The sequence below is a fragment of the Triticum urartu genome, chromosome 4A (assembly GCF_056163025.1).
Source record: "Triticum urartu cultivar PI428250 chromosome 4A, HENAU_Tu73, whole genome shotgun sequence".
NCBI classification, from domain to species: Eukaryota; Viridiplantae; Streptophyta; class Magnoliopsida; order Poales; family Poaceae; genus Triticum; species Triticum urartu.
Genome location: NC_141876.1, coordinates 608,109,841 through 608,126,056, shown reverse-complemented (window position 1 = coordinate 608,126,056; position 16,216 = coordinate 608,109,841). Strand labels below are relative to the sequence as shown.

The window sequence follows — 16,216 nt, the reverse complement described above, 5'->3', positions numbered from 1 at the left end:
TGACGACGCAGCCCGAGTCTCGCTTTTCCCTTCATGACGCATAGATTGCGATGAACAAGGCCACGGTGGACAGGTTTTGTGTCACACTCTTGGAGGGGACTGTGCGGCGGAACCGGAGCTCGCCGACAACGCAGCCCCCGCCTTTCCCATCACGACGTATAGATCCTTGGTGGAACCAATATCCGCAACGACGGGTCTAAGACCGGTTCTTCCTTTAGGGGGCCCGCGTCCCCGACGAACAGGTCAATGGCGTACAGATCCATCACTGAACCAAAGATTGCAACGACGCTGTCCAAGACCGGTCCCTCCTTCGAGAGGCGCACCCACCATGGCGGACAGGTCCTTAGTGTACAGGTCCATGGCATCGCCGGCGCACAGGTCACTCTTTCGCGCAGTACCAGCCCAAGGCGATGCGGCCTTTGCGACACCACTTTCCACGGCCCTGTGAGGCGGCGCCTTTGCCTTGGCAGACCGCCAAATACTTGGCGTCTAGCCAAGATGAGGCGCCAACCACCCCGGCCACGCCAATGTGAGCGCGTGTCAGTTTATTTTTACACTGACGCCGGTCTCCCCAAACCGTTACTCCCGCAAGGCGTAGCCCCTTGAACACCCCGATGAAGCAACAGTTCATCAAGAAGTCTGAGCTGACCGCGACCCATGCTACCCCAACACCAACTACTCCAACGCCGCCAAGACCGACGAGGCACGACGGCGAGGGCGGGCGCGGCCACCGCTAAGGCCACGCCACTTGCGGCGCGTGTACCGACAAGGACACGGGCTCTGCCGCTACCCACACACACATCACCATCATCATGCATGGAGGACGAGAAGCGAAGACGACGAAGACGACCACACAGCTTAATCGGAGGTATCTCGCGGAGCAACCCGCAGGAGTAATTAACCGGGAGCCTTCCGAGGCACCGGGAACCAGGAGACCGCAATCGCCATAGTCAGGCTGGCCGCGCTAGTAGGCCACAGAGCGCACTTTTTCTTTACGGGATCTTGTACTTTTGTTTCTCCAATGAGATTAATGAAATCCTTGTTTCCCGCATCCTTTTCATTGTGTACTCAGTACACTGGCGCGCTCGCAATTTTTCATTTCCCCTGGCGCGTAGAGAGATAGTAACACGACAACCATTGTCGTTTGTTATTATTTTTCGTGTCAAACAGACCATCCTACCTTTTATGACGAAGTGGTATGTAGATACTCTCCGTTGATATGTTGGGGATCGTAACAAAGCAGAAGTGTTACAACAAACGAGATATAGAGTGCAGAGACCAGGAATAGAACAATAGATAGAGCACTCGTAGTTTGTAATTTTCAATGGTAATATGATAGCTCTACCATGTAGAGAGTATGTTTTATGAAATCTTCATCTCTGAGGATCAAATATTTGAATTCGGTACTTAATAAGCTACTTGGGGCAACATCTTGTACAATACAAGTGTTCAACAGAGATCATCATCAACTATCCAGAATGCAAACATACTTAAGTCTTTGTATTACCGAAAGCAATCAATCTACTGAAAAACAAAACATGATGTATGTAGCAACTAGCAAGTAGCAACTGAGATCACTCCTTTTGGAGGTAGTCCTGCAGTGTTTGAGCTTCTACTAATTTGTATTCTCATCTGCTTTTAAAAGCAACAGTAGCTTCGGTCCTCCCGTACGCCATACTCCCAGCAAGCTAAGCCAGTCAGCCGCTGTCATCATCTCCTAACCGTACAAAACAAAAAGCACGAGTGAGTTTCAGAAGCCAGAACAGTCAAAGGGATGTGATCTACTACCAAAGAAGAATGATACAACTTGCTACTTTTAATACCTGTTGCAGGTATCGCCATTCTCCTTTTCCTTGATTTCTCCATCAACGCAAAAAACTTCATCGAGTCCATCTCGTCCAAAAACATAACTGGGGGATGGTTTGGATTAGCATCTGCTTCACGAAGGAATGCAGCCATTACATGCTTCCTGATCGCAGCAGCTGCAGGTGTGTCGTCGGAAGGTGTCGCACCCTCGCTTGGTATACACACCTGTACCCGTTTGAGACACTGAAGATTCTCAATGCCTGAATAGAAACCATAAGTATTTGCCAGTGGCGCACTGATTACCACATGAAGGACCTGAAGCTTGGGCATGGCCCCTTTCACGAACATAATGTTTGCCCCATTCGGTGCAGAGGTGATAAACACATTCAGGCTTGGGAAGCCAAAACCTTGGACTGTAAGGCCATCTTTTGGTCCTGTGTCCAACTTCAAATGCAGATAAAGTAATGCCGGGAGCTCCCCAAGAGTGTGCAGACCTTCCACTGTCAATTCAGTTAAATTGATGCGCAGAAAAGAAAGGTTGGTGAGAGCAGGTGAAATCCACTTTGGAAAGTTTGTGAAACAAGAGTTGCTGGATATATTAAATGTATGAAGAGATGTCGGCAGAGGGGACCAAGAATCTAAGAACTCCAAGGAACCACCCTCTCTAGTTATCGTTAAATACTGGAGTTTGTTGTTGCCAAGCTTGCACAACGAGGAAAGGAACATCTTTTCATGCCTCTTGTGCTCTTCAGATTCTCCTCCTTCCAATCGTACATCGAGTCTATTTAAATTGGTCAGGTTGCCCAGATACTGCACTACATTTGTTGGACTCTGGCTGATATCAAATCTTGAGATCACCCGTAGGTTCATCATAACTTCTATCCCATTTGGTACCTTTATATCATTTTCAGTGATTAGGTGTTGTAATTTAGTCAGCTGAACAAATCCTGCTGGCAGCTCTTTCACAGCCGTACCTTGTAAGTCTAGAGTCTCTAGATCACGTAGCTTCACAATCCCTGGTGGTAGCTTCAATATACCCTTGTCCCTAAGTTTGAGGTATCTTAGCTTGAGCAGCTTGTCCAAACCTTTCATAATATAGTCCCCCAAATCGTGACCAGATGCAATATCCAGTACACGTAAAGCTTCAAATTTAACAAGACTAGGCAAGTGTTGGAGACAACCTGATGATGTTGTTATTGTCAGAGATCGAACATGAGTTAGGTCTTCATTTGCCAATCTAGATGCAAGCTCTTGGTCAATGTGTTGGATTGACAATCGTCGAATGACACCATGACGATTAGCCAAACTTGCTTGGCCACTGCCAACCACGGTGATGAAATTATCTTCCACCGATTTTGAAATAAGAATTTCAAGCATCATGTCATGGACCCGACAAGCATTTACTTTACCATCATGCTCAATGCCCACTGGTTGGACCATGCTTTGGTTGATAAGCTCATAGAAGTAGTGGTTGGCAAAAATCTTGTTGGCTCTGTCCACGTTCTTCAGATATAAAGCCTTCTGCTATCCATCTCCTCACCAACATGTTTCTGTTAATCACATGATCCTCGGGGAAGGCACTTAAATACAACAAACATGTCTTGAGATTAGGTGGAAGGTAATTGTAGCTAAGGGATAGTATGCTACTCATTCCCTCTAGACTTTGATTTTTCTCCAGTGCCGAACTGATTGACCTTTTAATCTTCTCCCACTCTGCCTTGACAATAGGTATGTTTGCTAACAAACTAGATATACTAATAATTGCCAGTGGCAAGCCTCCACATTTTTTCAGGATTTCATTTGAAACTTCTTTCAACATATCAGGGCACCGATCCCCGAAGCCAAATATTCTTTTAAAAAACAATATTTTAGAGTGAATACCATTGAGGGTTTCCATTCCATACATGCGGTCGTCACCACCGGGACAACACGACCTTGCTACATCAACAATGCGTGTGGTAACTATAATTCTGCTTGAATAATTGTTCTCTGGAAAAGCACATTTGAGAGCTTCCCATGCTGGCGTAGACCATATATCATCAATGACAATAAGATACCTAATAGTAGTAGCAAACATCATACATCAAATATTCAACCAAAAACTTAAATATACTCATGCTATAGTACTTCTACTTAAACTAGGGACGTAAATGGCAAATAAGGGGCGTCCGCAAGTCCTGTTTAGTTAGCTTTAGCTAGCTCCATAGTTGATTTTCCCGAAAAGAAAGAAAAAGAAATTTTCGAACTGTTAGATAATTAGTGGGTTTAAACGGGACCCGGTTGACATCCTAACTTAAACTACTAGTATAGTATATGAAAATCAAACTGACTCGTGCTGTACTTCCCTATTTCTACTAACACACGTATTGATGCAAATTAATAAGTACGAATTACTCTAACAGTAGTATTTATTGTACATGTTATAAGGTTGCTTGAAATTATTTAACCAATAGTACTGCAGTACTATTTTATGTACGTGATAAATCCATATACAATTAATTTCCGAAAATAACAACAACAACAACCGTGAGATATGTTTTGTGACAATGGAAGATGAGCTGAAATTACCTCTTATATTGTAGCAGCTCTCTCAGCTTTGCAATAGATGTCATTTCGTCCCAGGTATCGATATCTTTTATGAATCCATGAGGATAAGACACTTTGTAGATCACATCTCTGACAATCTTCTTTATATCAGGCTTCTGTGAGACCGAGATGAAAGCCCGACATTGAAAATGCCCTTGAATCTTGCGATACACCTCGTTTGCCAGCGTTGTCTTTCCTAATCCGCCAAAACCAACAATAGACAGCACCCTGCGATGCTTACTCGAGGAGATTTCTTCATTCACCATCCACTTGACAAGATCATCTCTTGGACCGTTCACACCCACAAGGTGTGCATCCTCAGCAAAAAGAGCGTGCAGCCGAGGATCCACGGACACATGCCCAGTCTTGCTACAGGGAGTCTCACTCAGCTTGTAACTATCCTTGAGCTCTTTCACATGGTTGATGCGGGCATTGAGCTCATGGATCTGGTCGGCAATCCCACATCGAGAATTGAGCGTCCTAAGGAAGCGAGTGGTGTCACGGAAGAGTTTCTTGAAGCCGCCGCGACGCCCGTGGTTGCCGACACGGCGGATGAAATTATCGACGCAATCCTCGGTATCATAGGTCACCTCCCTGAGAAGTGATATCCAGGCCTTCACCTGGACGCCTGGGTCTTCCAGCATCGTGTATTCTTGGAGCGCGGCGTGCATGCTGGTGAGCTCGGACTGGAGGGAGAGGATCTCGCGGCGGACACCTCGCACCCGGCCGAACTTGCCGGCAAGCAAGTCGGCAAGCTTCACCAGCAGGGGACCCAAGACGCCAAGTGCAGCGCTCACCGCAGGTGCCATTGATGGTGTGTAGTGGAGAGAATAGCTCGTGGGTGTTGTTTGTGTGTTTTGTGGTAGTGGAGAGAATAGCTCGGACAAGTGCAGGAAAATGGAAGAGGACCGAAGCAGGCAAGAGATTTTCTTTGGCTCAGCTAACGAATAGCTAGACAGTGTTGGGTCTAGACGAACTAAGAACAGCTAGCTCGTGTCAGATGGAGACAGGGAGATGTTAACTGCAGCCTGCAGGGAGCGTCTGTATCATTGTCTTTATTCTCGTTAGTTGTGAGTCTATAATGATATTTTACGAGTGGTAGTGGTTGTTAGTTGCATGTCCACTAAGCAAAGTAAGACACGGTCTTAAGCGAGTAAATTAAGGAACAGACTTTGCAGCCGGCCGGGCGGAAAGAGCCAGGAAACTGCAGGGTGGTGCGTGCTGAGTGGTACTTGCAAGCTTTTCTTTGCCTCACCTAATGATCGATGGTTGGCACATGCATGCATGAGGAGACAACTGGTGTTGCTCGTTTAGAGCAAGTATAAAAAGAGTTTATAGCCTGTTTTATATGATATTTTTGTCTATATGGAGATAAGAGACATGTAAAAAATAAGGAAAGTGGACTTTCGTGCGAGAGCCTAGCTCTATACATGCCCGATGCAAATGTAATGAATGCAAAAAAAAAGGTTGATAAAAGTATTACTTTGTGAGTCAATGTTATAGTCCAGTTACCACGAGTGACTATATACGATGACTCTAAATAACATGGCAGCTGCATATAGCCATCCCTTGGCTACACTATTAATCATGCTCTTGCTCTTAAAGTGAACTAGAAACATGTTGGTGCGTGATGTTGCGTTTGTTTAAGTTTGGACAGAAATGAAAGAAACATTTTTAGAAAACTTGATGACAAAAATATCTGTTTAGGCAGAGTCGATGCTGTCACATTGGGGTTTCGGTCCCACTGAACAACCACTTTCAAAACATCAACAAAAAAAACTACCACTTTAAGCTAATTTTTGTGCTGAAAACTATTACTTTTGGTTAATTGTTGTTTTAGACGAGATAAGTATGATTATGAGAGGGTGGCCCTACTGTCAGACCTGACCGTTATGACAGGAGGGCCGCACATGTCTGTAGTCTTTTCCTGCTCCATTCACTTCACTCATCTCCACCCTCTGATGTGATATTTTATCAAATAGTTTGCAGGCACCTGCGAGCGGCAGTGCGGCGAGGCAGCTTGGACGTGTTTGGTTGCCTGCATAGGCCTCGATCAAGCCCACGCGGAAAGTGATCAGTCTGTTTGGTAGCCCGCATACACTATTGGACCTGTATCGCACGTTTCTTAAAGCACCTTTGTGCCTGGCTCACTGGAAACGCACGAATCGGCAGTTTTTTCAGGGCCAAGCCCGAGCGGTGCATGTGGGCGGCGGCGGCTGCACGTGCGCGGCCACGCTCGAGAAGTCGCGTTGCTTCCCGAAGCGCCGACAGTTATTAGCCTCACCGCCCCTCATCGCTCCATCTCCCCACTCTTCCCCACTCTCCCAACTCTCACCGCCGGCGACGGATCGGAGCAGAGGAAGAAGACCACCGGACTCCATCAATGGCGGTAAGGACTTCTCTCTCTTGGACATGCACGCTAGATTCGATCCACGGCGATATATTCGATCCACGGCGGAGGGGAATGGGGAATATGTAGATAAGCATAGGGGTAGTTCATACTAGTTCATAGCAGTTCATACGAGTTCATACATGCAAGATCGGAATGCAGAAGGGGGATTGGGGGATTGGGGGATAGGGGGTGGACAACGGACACCGGCTGACCGCGGCAGCCGTCGCCGGCGTGCGGAGCGGCTGGTCGAGCCGCTGGCCTTCATCTTCTTCTTCATCGTCGTGCGGGCCGGCGGGTCGTCGTCATCATCCTCGACGGAGTCGAGGTCGATCTGCCAGGAACGACGGCCTGGCTTCGGCGCCCTCGCTGGCATCTGCAGCGCTTCTTCTTCCTCCTCCTTAGGCTCCCCGCCGATGAGGACCGCCGGCGGCGCGATAGTCGTCTCCCAGTACACTGCGGCACGACGGCCATTAGGAGCCCAGTAGGTCTTGTACTTGCACCACTTCTTCCTTTGTTTACCGTCGACGAAGACGGCCTGATTCATGGCCCAGCGAATGATGTCAACTGCCATCGCGCCCTTTGCTGGGTCAGGAATCAGCGTCTTCAACTCTTCTTTACTGGCCTTCATGAGCACTGCATTAGATTCCTTCTGCATGTCCAGCATGGAGCCGAAGTTCGAGCACACCTCCATAGTGTTCTCGAACTTGGTCCGGTCACCAGCCGTCCACCCGAGGAAGAAGGCCCTCCAGCCAATACCCCAAGGGAAGAGATTGGCGTTGGAGCTGGAGCTAGAGCTCATGGCGATGGGGAGGAGGAAGGTTGACAGTGAGAGAAGAGAGGGGGTGGGTAAGTAGTGGTGGGCAGGGTGAGTAAATATAGGGGAGGATGGAGAGGAGGAGAAGAGTGACAGTCATGCCATTTTAACGACAAGCTCTTCAATTAGCCATGAACTATGTGTTGTGCGTGACTCCATGAATTGTGTGCAGATCGAGGACAGCAATGAGATGGGCACGGAGGTGCTCCCGGCCGTTGACAACAAGGGCAAGCAGCCCCTTCACCCAATGCCCGACAAGGTTGTGCTGCCGCCCACCGCCGAGGAAGACCCTAAGACGCCCGAGGGTGGAGACGACGAGGGCATGGAGGAGCCCCCAAGCAACAAGCGCCGCAACTACGGCCACTAGCATCAAGAGGATGGCCCAACTCACTTCTACAAGGTCATCCTTGCACCGAAGCTTGAGTGCATCCCCATGCCCCTAGACTTCACCAAGCACTTCGTCGCGGTGCCGACGGAGTTCAAGCTCGGGAACAACACCAGCTGCTCCCGAAAGGCGCCGCCGAGGGCGCGGCGGCCAGCAGCAGCCGCAAGCCGCGGACGCGCCTCGTCAGCAGGAGCAGCTCCAGGTGCCATCTCCGTGGGCCACCGGGTACAACCCGTGGACCGGTGTCATTCATGCGTACACCATGCCGGTCCCATGGGCCCCCTGCGCCGACTCTTCCCGTGTCGCGTCCGCTGGCACATCAGGCATACTACGTGGCTCTGCAGCCCTGTGGAGGGTACCCACCGCCGCAGCTAAGTGGTGGTTACAGCTTCCCGATGGCGTCCTCGTCACCTTCGCCAGCGCTGCCACCGGCATCTTGGGATCCGGTGCTTCTCACCGCGCTGCACACCGCCCCTACGCCGAACAACTATACTGGAGGCGGTGATTGGTACATGGACACCGGGGTCACGGCCTGCATGTTTGCTCATCCTGGTAATCTTGCCTCCTTCACTCCCGTCACCATCGACCGCCGCATCATTGTCGGCGACAGTTCCAACCTTCCCATTACACATGTCGGGCACACTTCTTTTTCTTCTAATTCCATGCCTTTATCTTTGTCTAACATACTTGTGTCACCTTATCTTCTTAAGAATCTTATTTATGTTTGTTGTTTCACTCGTGAAAATTCTGTTACGATTGAATTTGACGAGCTTGGTTTTTGTGTTAAGGACGCTCGAACCCGGATGATACTTCACCGATGTTACAGCCCCGACGAGCTCTATCTGGTGCATCTGCCTTCCTCCACCACCACTGCACTGGTCGCTCTCTCCGCTGGCGTTGATCTCTGGCACGCTCGTTTGGGTCATCCCAACCCCGTCACTCTTCGTCATATTCTTAGGAGTTTCAGTTTCAGTTGTAATAAGATCGAGGATCACACTTTTCATGCATGTCATGTCGGCAAACACGTTCGTTTTCCATTTAATAACTCCACTAGCATTGCTTCTTTTCCCTTTCAGTTAATTCATAGCGATGTGTGGACCTCTCCAGTTCCTAGTAATTCAGGCTATTTACATTATCTGGTTATTCTTGATGATCATTCTCATTATGTGTGGACTTTTCCTTTGCGACACAAGTCGGATGCACTTTCCACTTTGACGACTTTTTACTCCTATGTCAGCACACAATTTGGACGTCTCATTCTTGCTTTTCAGATTGACAATGGAAAAGAGTTTGACAACCTTCCTTTCGGCACTTTTCTGTCGCACCATGGCACTATTTTTCGTCTCACTTGTCCGTATACTTCACAGCAGAACGGTCGAGCCAAACGCGTCCTTCGCACTCTGAATGACTGTGTTCGCACACTCCTGTTTCATGCTAATGTGCCGCCTCGCTTCTGGCCGGACGCACTTGCTACTCCATCACTGCTTCTTAACCTTCGTCCCTGTCACCCGCGGTGGAACTACGCACCTCACCACCTTCTCTTTAGTACGCCACCTTCTTATGATGGTTTGCGTATTTTTGAGTGTCTTTGTTATCCTAACACTGCCGACACTTCTCCTCACAAACTTGCACCAAGTTCCGTTGTGTGCATCTTCATCGGCTATCCTTCCAACTCCAAGGGCTATAGGTGCTACGATCCCATCTCCCACCAAGTGTTCACCTCCCGACACGTTTACTTTGATGAGCATATGTTTCCGTTTCAGCAGGTTCCTCCGGTTGTCCCTCCCACCGCTGCAGATGTGGGACCATTGACGTCTCACCCGGGGTGCTCGCGCGCCGCCCTTGGCATGCCCCCTAGCTTCGAGGCGCGTCACGCGTCTCTCGCTGCCTCCGGGTCCAGCGCCAGCCCTGCCTTGGCGCCGTCTTTCGGCTCGGCGGCTGCCTCGATGTTCACCTCGCCGCCGCCCTCCGCCGCGGCGGCCCCCGCGGCCTCTTCTGCCGGCGCGATGTCTGAGCCGCCCTCCGCCGCTCCATTGCCGCCGGCTCCTGGCCTGCGGCGCCCTCCTCGATCGCGGCTTCGACGGCCGGCGGGTCGGCCCCGCCCGCGCACTAGGCTTCTGCGGCCTCGTCTTCGGCCGCGGCCTCGACGCCCCCTGGTGCCTCTTCATAGGTGGATGCGGACTCACCACCCGCGGTCGGTTCGGTCATTCGCGCTCGTACGAGCGTTTTTCGCCCGAGCTCACGCTATGCTTCAGACGAGTACGTCCATGCGGCATCCACCTCTACGCCGCCGTCGTTGTCGTCCTCCATTTGAGCCGCTCTTTGTGACCCGTTCTAGATGGCTGAGATGCAAGAGGAGTTTGATACCTTGCTGCGCAACCGGACGTGGCAGCTTGTTCCCTGTCCCTGATACGTCTCCAACGTATCTGTAATTTTTTATTGTTCCATGTTGTTATATTATCAATCTTGAATGTTTTATAATTATTTTATAGTCATTTTATATTATTTTTTGGTACTAACCTATTGACATAGCGCCAAGTGTCGGTTCCTGTTTTTTTCGTGTTTTTTACATCGCAGAAAATCAATATCAGACGGAGTCCTAATGCCACGAAATTTTACAAAGATTTTTTATGGGCCAGAAGGAACACAACGGGCCCTGGCTGCGCCTGGGGGGTGCCCCGAGGGGGGCACAACCCACCAGGGCGCGCCAGGAGGCCAGGCGCGCCCTGGTGCCCACCTCGGGTCCCCCCCGGACCGCCTCTTTGCTCTATAAATACCCAAATGTTTCAGAAACCCTAGGGGAGTCGACGAAATATTCATCCAGCCGCCACAGAATTCAGAACCACCAGATTCAATCTAGACACCATCTCGGATGGGGTTCACCACCTCCATTGGTGCCTCTCTGATGATGCGTGAGTAGTTCTTTGTAGACCTTCGGGTCCGTAGTTAGTAGCTAGATGACTTCATCTCTCTCTCTCTTGATTCTCAATACAATGGTCTCTTGAAGATCCATATGATGTAACTCTTTTTGCGGTGTTGGGATCTAATGAACTTTGAGTTTATGATCAGTCATATCTTTTTATATCCATTAAAGTTATTTTAAGTTTTTTTGATCTCTTATATGCATGATCTCTTATAGCCTCGTATTTTTTCTCCGATATTTGGGTTTTGTTTGGCCAACTTGATCTATTTATCTTGCAATGAGAAGAGGTGCCCGGTAATGGGTTCGATTATACGGTGCTTGATCCCAGCGACAGAAAAGGTAACCGACACGTATATATCGTTGCTACTAAGGATAAAAAGACGGGATCTATATCTACGCAATAGATAAACGGATCTTGTTTACATCATGTCATCGTTCTTATTGCATTACTCCGTTTTACACTAGATGCATGCTGGATAGCGATCGATGTGTGGAGTAATAGTAGTAGATGCAGGCAGGAGTCGGTCTACTAATCTTGAACGTGATGCCTATGTAATGATCATTGTCTGGATATCGTCATAATTATTTGAGGTTCTATCAATTCCCCAACAGTAATTTGTTTACCCGCCGTTTGCTATTTTCTCGAGAGAAGCCACTAGTGAAACCTACGGCCCGCAGGTCTTCTTCCTCATATATTTGCTTGCGATCTACTTTTCCTTTGCATTTTTATTCAGATCTATTAAACCAAAAATACAAAAATACTTTGCTGCAATTTATTTTATTTGCGATCTATTATTTCAATTTACTACAATTTTCTTGCATCATTGCCCGAAGGGGATTGACAACCTCTATAACACGTCGGGTTGTGAGGTGTTGTTATTTGTGTGCAAGTGTTGTTTACATTGTGTTGCTTGGTTCTGCTACTGGTTCGATAACCTTGGTTTCTTCACTGGGGAAAATATCTATCGTCTCTGTGCTACATCATCCCTTCTTTTTTGGAGAAATACCGACGTAGTCCTAGCAGACAGGAGCGTTTCTGGCGCTATAGTCAGAGAGCGGTCAGTCCCCGCCACGCTAACGTGATTACCGAGGAGTGGGTCTTCAAACACAAGCTCCGTCCTGATGGTTCCCTTGACCGCTATAAAGCGCACTGGGTTGTCTGTGGTTTCCAGTAACATGCTGGCATCGACTTCACCGACACCTTCGCTTTGTTTGTTAAGCCCGGGACGATTCGCATAGTTACTTAAGCAAAACTTATATGCAGCATACATCTTATATCACTTGCAAATTGCATATACAGATTATCGATACGGATAGCCTCTAGACACATCAGGAACCTCTCCGACATTAAACCCTCGGCACCTAAGACCTAGCACAAAAGGGGAAAAAAGAACAGAAAAACAATCTGAACACGATAGACAGCAAAGCAAGGCAAGGGGGAAAACCAATACCAAGCAAATATGAACAGCAGTAAGATCACCAAACAAGTATGTCTTCCGCCAAACTCGAACATGCCTAAATAAATAGGACATGATAGCAGATATGCCCGGTGGGGGACGCCGGTAGCAGACGTCCGCGCACCAGACAAGATCATAGTACATACAGATAAGAAAAGTAATGCAAGGTTCAGTACTGACAGCAGAGTGTACTCATGGATTTCACTCCAGGTTTCAGCAGACAATAATAATTCCAGAAGAGATGAAGAAAGATCTGTGTGGAGGAAACTAACTTTGCAATTTGAGGAGTGCAGGACCAAACAATATGCAGGTTCAGATCTATTGTGCTAACAAGTGGCACCCTTGATGCAGATCGTTATATTAGATGCAAGTGCAACCAAGATGCTCAGGTGAGAGCACAAATTCTACAGGCAGCATACAATACATGCATAATAGCTTGCTGGTCACACATCATGCATTTCCGTTGTAAAACTGTGATCTCCTCCACATGCTCTGGAGATAAACATGTTGCTTAATAGATTTATGATACTTGAACTTACGATTTGCATAAACATCTCCCTCACAAGTTCTCCTTCACACTTGCTTAATACTGATGCATGATCTTTCTAACCACATTACTGAACTGCAATAACAATTCCCCAGTCAGGTTGTAATTTAATACTAAATGGCAATATGATAGCTATCATGTCGATCTTATAAAGTCTTCATCTCTGCTAGTAGACAACAGAGCATTTCAAACGCATGTAAAGAACATTTCAAAGGCCCTCGCAAAAGAAAAAACAGCATTTAGAAGGAGAATATCAACAGCAGGCGAAATGGCCGTATAAAGAGTGATTGTCCAGCAATAGAGTATAGGGTGGTCTATGTGCAGTTTCATGTGCACATCTCAGCCTCACAGGAAACAGAGCATTCACTATAATTAAGAGGTGAAGCACCTAATTGCCATGTATTGCGTAGCACACAAGCCCTATCAATTATGACAGGAAGGGCTATCCTAGTGTGAGACGGTGAAAGAAAGGATTCTAACACACATAAGCAGACCAGGAAACATGAGCAATTCAACAACAAAAGGCATCAGCAATCAATCAATCGGCTGTGCTGGTTGCGACAGCGGTAGGTCAGCTCAGATATGTGCCAGTGAAACCAGCAATAATCAATTCATTTGCATGTAAAATAACACATAAAAAACTGACAACTTGGGGCTTTATTTTCTATACTTTGCATATCTCACATACTAGTTGTCATCTACTCCCTCTTGTTCACTTTTATAAGACGCTGTAGCCATTTCAGACAGCAGTCAAAACAGTACAATGTCTGCTGTCTGAAACGTCTTATAAAAATGAACAGAGGGAGTAACCAGCAATGGTATCAGGCCAATGGTGTACTGTTTCAAAATCTGCAATGCGTGGTGGTCAAAGTTGCAGATCATGTTGTCAAAAGAGATCATATATATCCAGGCAACAGGATCATATTTCATTTGTATGCAAGCAACAGGATCATATTTCGTTTGTATGCAAGTAACAGGATCATATTTCGTTTGTATGCAAGCAACAGGAGAAAATTCGGCATATAGCACATCATATACAAGCGTGCATGCATCATAGAAATATATGCTCTTCTGAGAAAACAAATTTTGGCATTGCCCTGAAATTGCAGTTACTTGTGAAAATTTTATATGCAGCATACATTATACATCACTTGCAAATTACATATACAGATTATCAATATGGATAGCCTCTAGACATATCAGGAATCTCTACAACACTAAACCCTCGGCACCCTCAGATCTAACATGAAAAATAATCTGAGCACGATAAACAGCAAAGTAAAGCAGGTAAAAACCGATGCCAAAAGAACTACAAAGACCAGTAAGATCACCAAACAAGAAGACACTTCATGCGATTTCTCACACACCATCTCAACAGACAAATAAGGAAAGACCAGATCAACTAAGACGAACCAAAAGTAAGAAAACATAAGCATGCCTAAATAGGACAGCACGCCGGTATCAGACGGCCACACACCAGACGAAATCAATAGTACATATTTGATAATAGGAAAACTAATGCAAGAAGTGGTTACTGTATCCCAATCGAGGTTCAATGACAGCAAACATTATCATGGATTTCATTTCAGGTTTCAGAAGACAATTGTTCCAGTAAAAGCTACTGTACTACATACAGATCTCCAGTGGAAGAGATGAAAACAGATTTCCATGGAGGTTAATGCCTTCGTAGTGTGAGGAGTGCAAGAGCAAATAATATGCAAGTTAAGATCTATACGCTGAAAGACAACAGGTAGCATTCGTCATTGAACGCAACTTAGCCAGGTCTCAGGTCCAGTGCAACACTTTTGTTTGTATGGCAGGATGCAAGAAGCTGGCCCTGTCACCTCAACTACCTTGAAAATTACTGCAGACAGGGTGTGGGGAGCATTTTGGAAGATCCATCCCTTCTCATCCAATTTTGGAAGTTCTGATTTTTTTTCGATAGATGCTGTTTTCATTGACTCTATGAATGTGAATTGGCAATTATTTTCCAGAATACAACATGAACAGACCTACGCTGCATCCCTACTGCACAGCTCCTCCGCGAAGGTCAGCCTCCCCGCAGCGACGTTGAAGATGAACCGTGCGTTCACCTGCTGCGCGGCGCCGATCACCGTCCGAGGAGGCAATAGGAGAACCTCCCGCCGGCGCGCGAACCAAACTGCGTCAGGAACGAGAGTGGCGAGGTGCTGAGGGAGAGCACCCCGCCGCGGATGTCCTCATTGTAGAACCCAGTGGTGGTGTGCGCGCAACCAAACGCCACACCGGAAGTAACACTTCACAGCACTTCGCCTGCTATGACGCAAGTGGAAGGTGTCGCGTGCGAGGTACCCGGTGGCGGAAGGGAAGGCGAACACTAGTGCAGAACCGGGCAATAGCACCGGCACTAAAGTGTGGGCATTAAAGCCTCCCTCCCCTCCAATTTTACGATACTATATATTGTACACGTTATGCATATATATAAATAGAATTTCTAGTAGAACCGGTTATATATATATATATATATATATTATCGAATGTCTCACAACCATCATTAATTAATTCACACATATATACACACATGTATATATATACAATTAGCTAGCTATATACAATTTCTCCTAATTGGTACCTTCGGAGCCAGTGGCATTAGCCTAATTGGTGCCTTCGGAGCACGATGACAATTGGAAGTGGTTCATGGGGCGGTAGCGGGTAATAGTATTCTTCTTTGGGATCTATGACCTGGTCGAGCAAGAATCCCGCTATTTCCTTTTGAATTGCTTCTATGCGGTCCTCTGCTAGGAGCTGCTCCCGCACCTCTTTAAACTGTTAAGAAGGAGATCAATATGCATGTGTATTAGTTGTGTGACTAGATATCGATAATGGTGTAAAAATTGTGAATAGTGTTCTGACAAACGTACCCACTCCTGTCTTTGAGATCTTCTCCTTTCGGATGCCATCATGCAAATGTCCTCGCAAACGTAGTATGCACACGGATTATTCCTCGGCACCTGCTTCAGGGCCTTTACGAGAATGGAATTTGATCAGATAATAATTAATCAAGCATGATAATTAAAGAGATGGCAGCTAGCTAGCTAGTACTACTTAATTACTTACCTTGGGTCGATCCCATTTCAGCTTTTTTTCCATTGGCCTGGAGTGACGCTGATGAACTTTGCCCAAGCCTTACCCGCCGACAAAGAAAATGAATAAAAGGGTTATTAAATAGTTCATATCAGGAAATGACGAACTAAATAGGCCGAGATATAGTTAATAATTATTGAAATTACCTGTTGACTATCCCAAACAAGATGGTGTAGTCACTTG

At 47.0% G+C, this 16,216-nt stretch overlaps 1 pseudogene across 1 annotated transcript; it reads right to left on the bottom strand.

The window, feature by feature from the left end:
- Nucleotides 1–1,360: 1,360 nt before the first annotated feature.
- On the bottom strand, nucleotides 1,361–5,408 carry LOC147977269 (disease resistance protein RGA5-like; annotated as a pseudogene). The gene is made up of 4 exons (XR_015601824.1): nucleotides 4,375–5,408; nucleotides 2,110–3,863; nucleotides 1,824–2,031; nucleotides 1,361–1,717 (listed from the first exon to the last, which is right to left on the bottom strand). The product of XR_015601824.1 is annotated as a disease resistance protein RGA5-like (transcript).
- Between the last annotated feature and the right edge of the window lie 10,808 nt (nucleotides 5,409–16,216).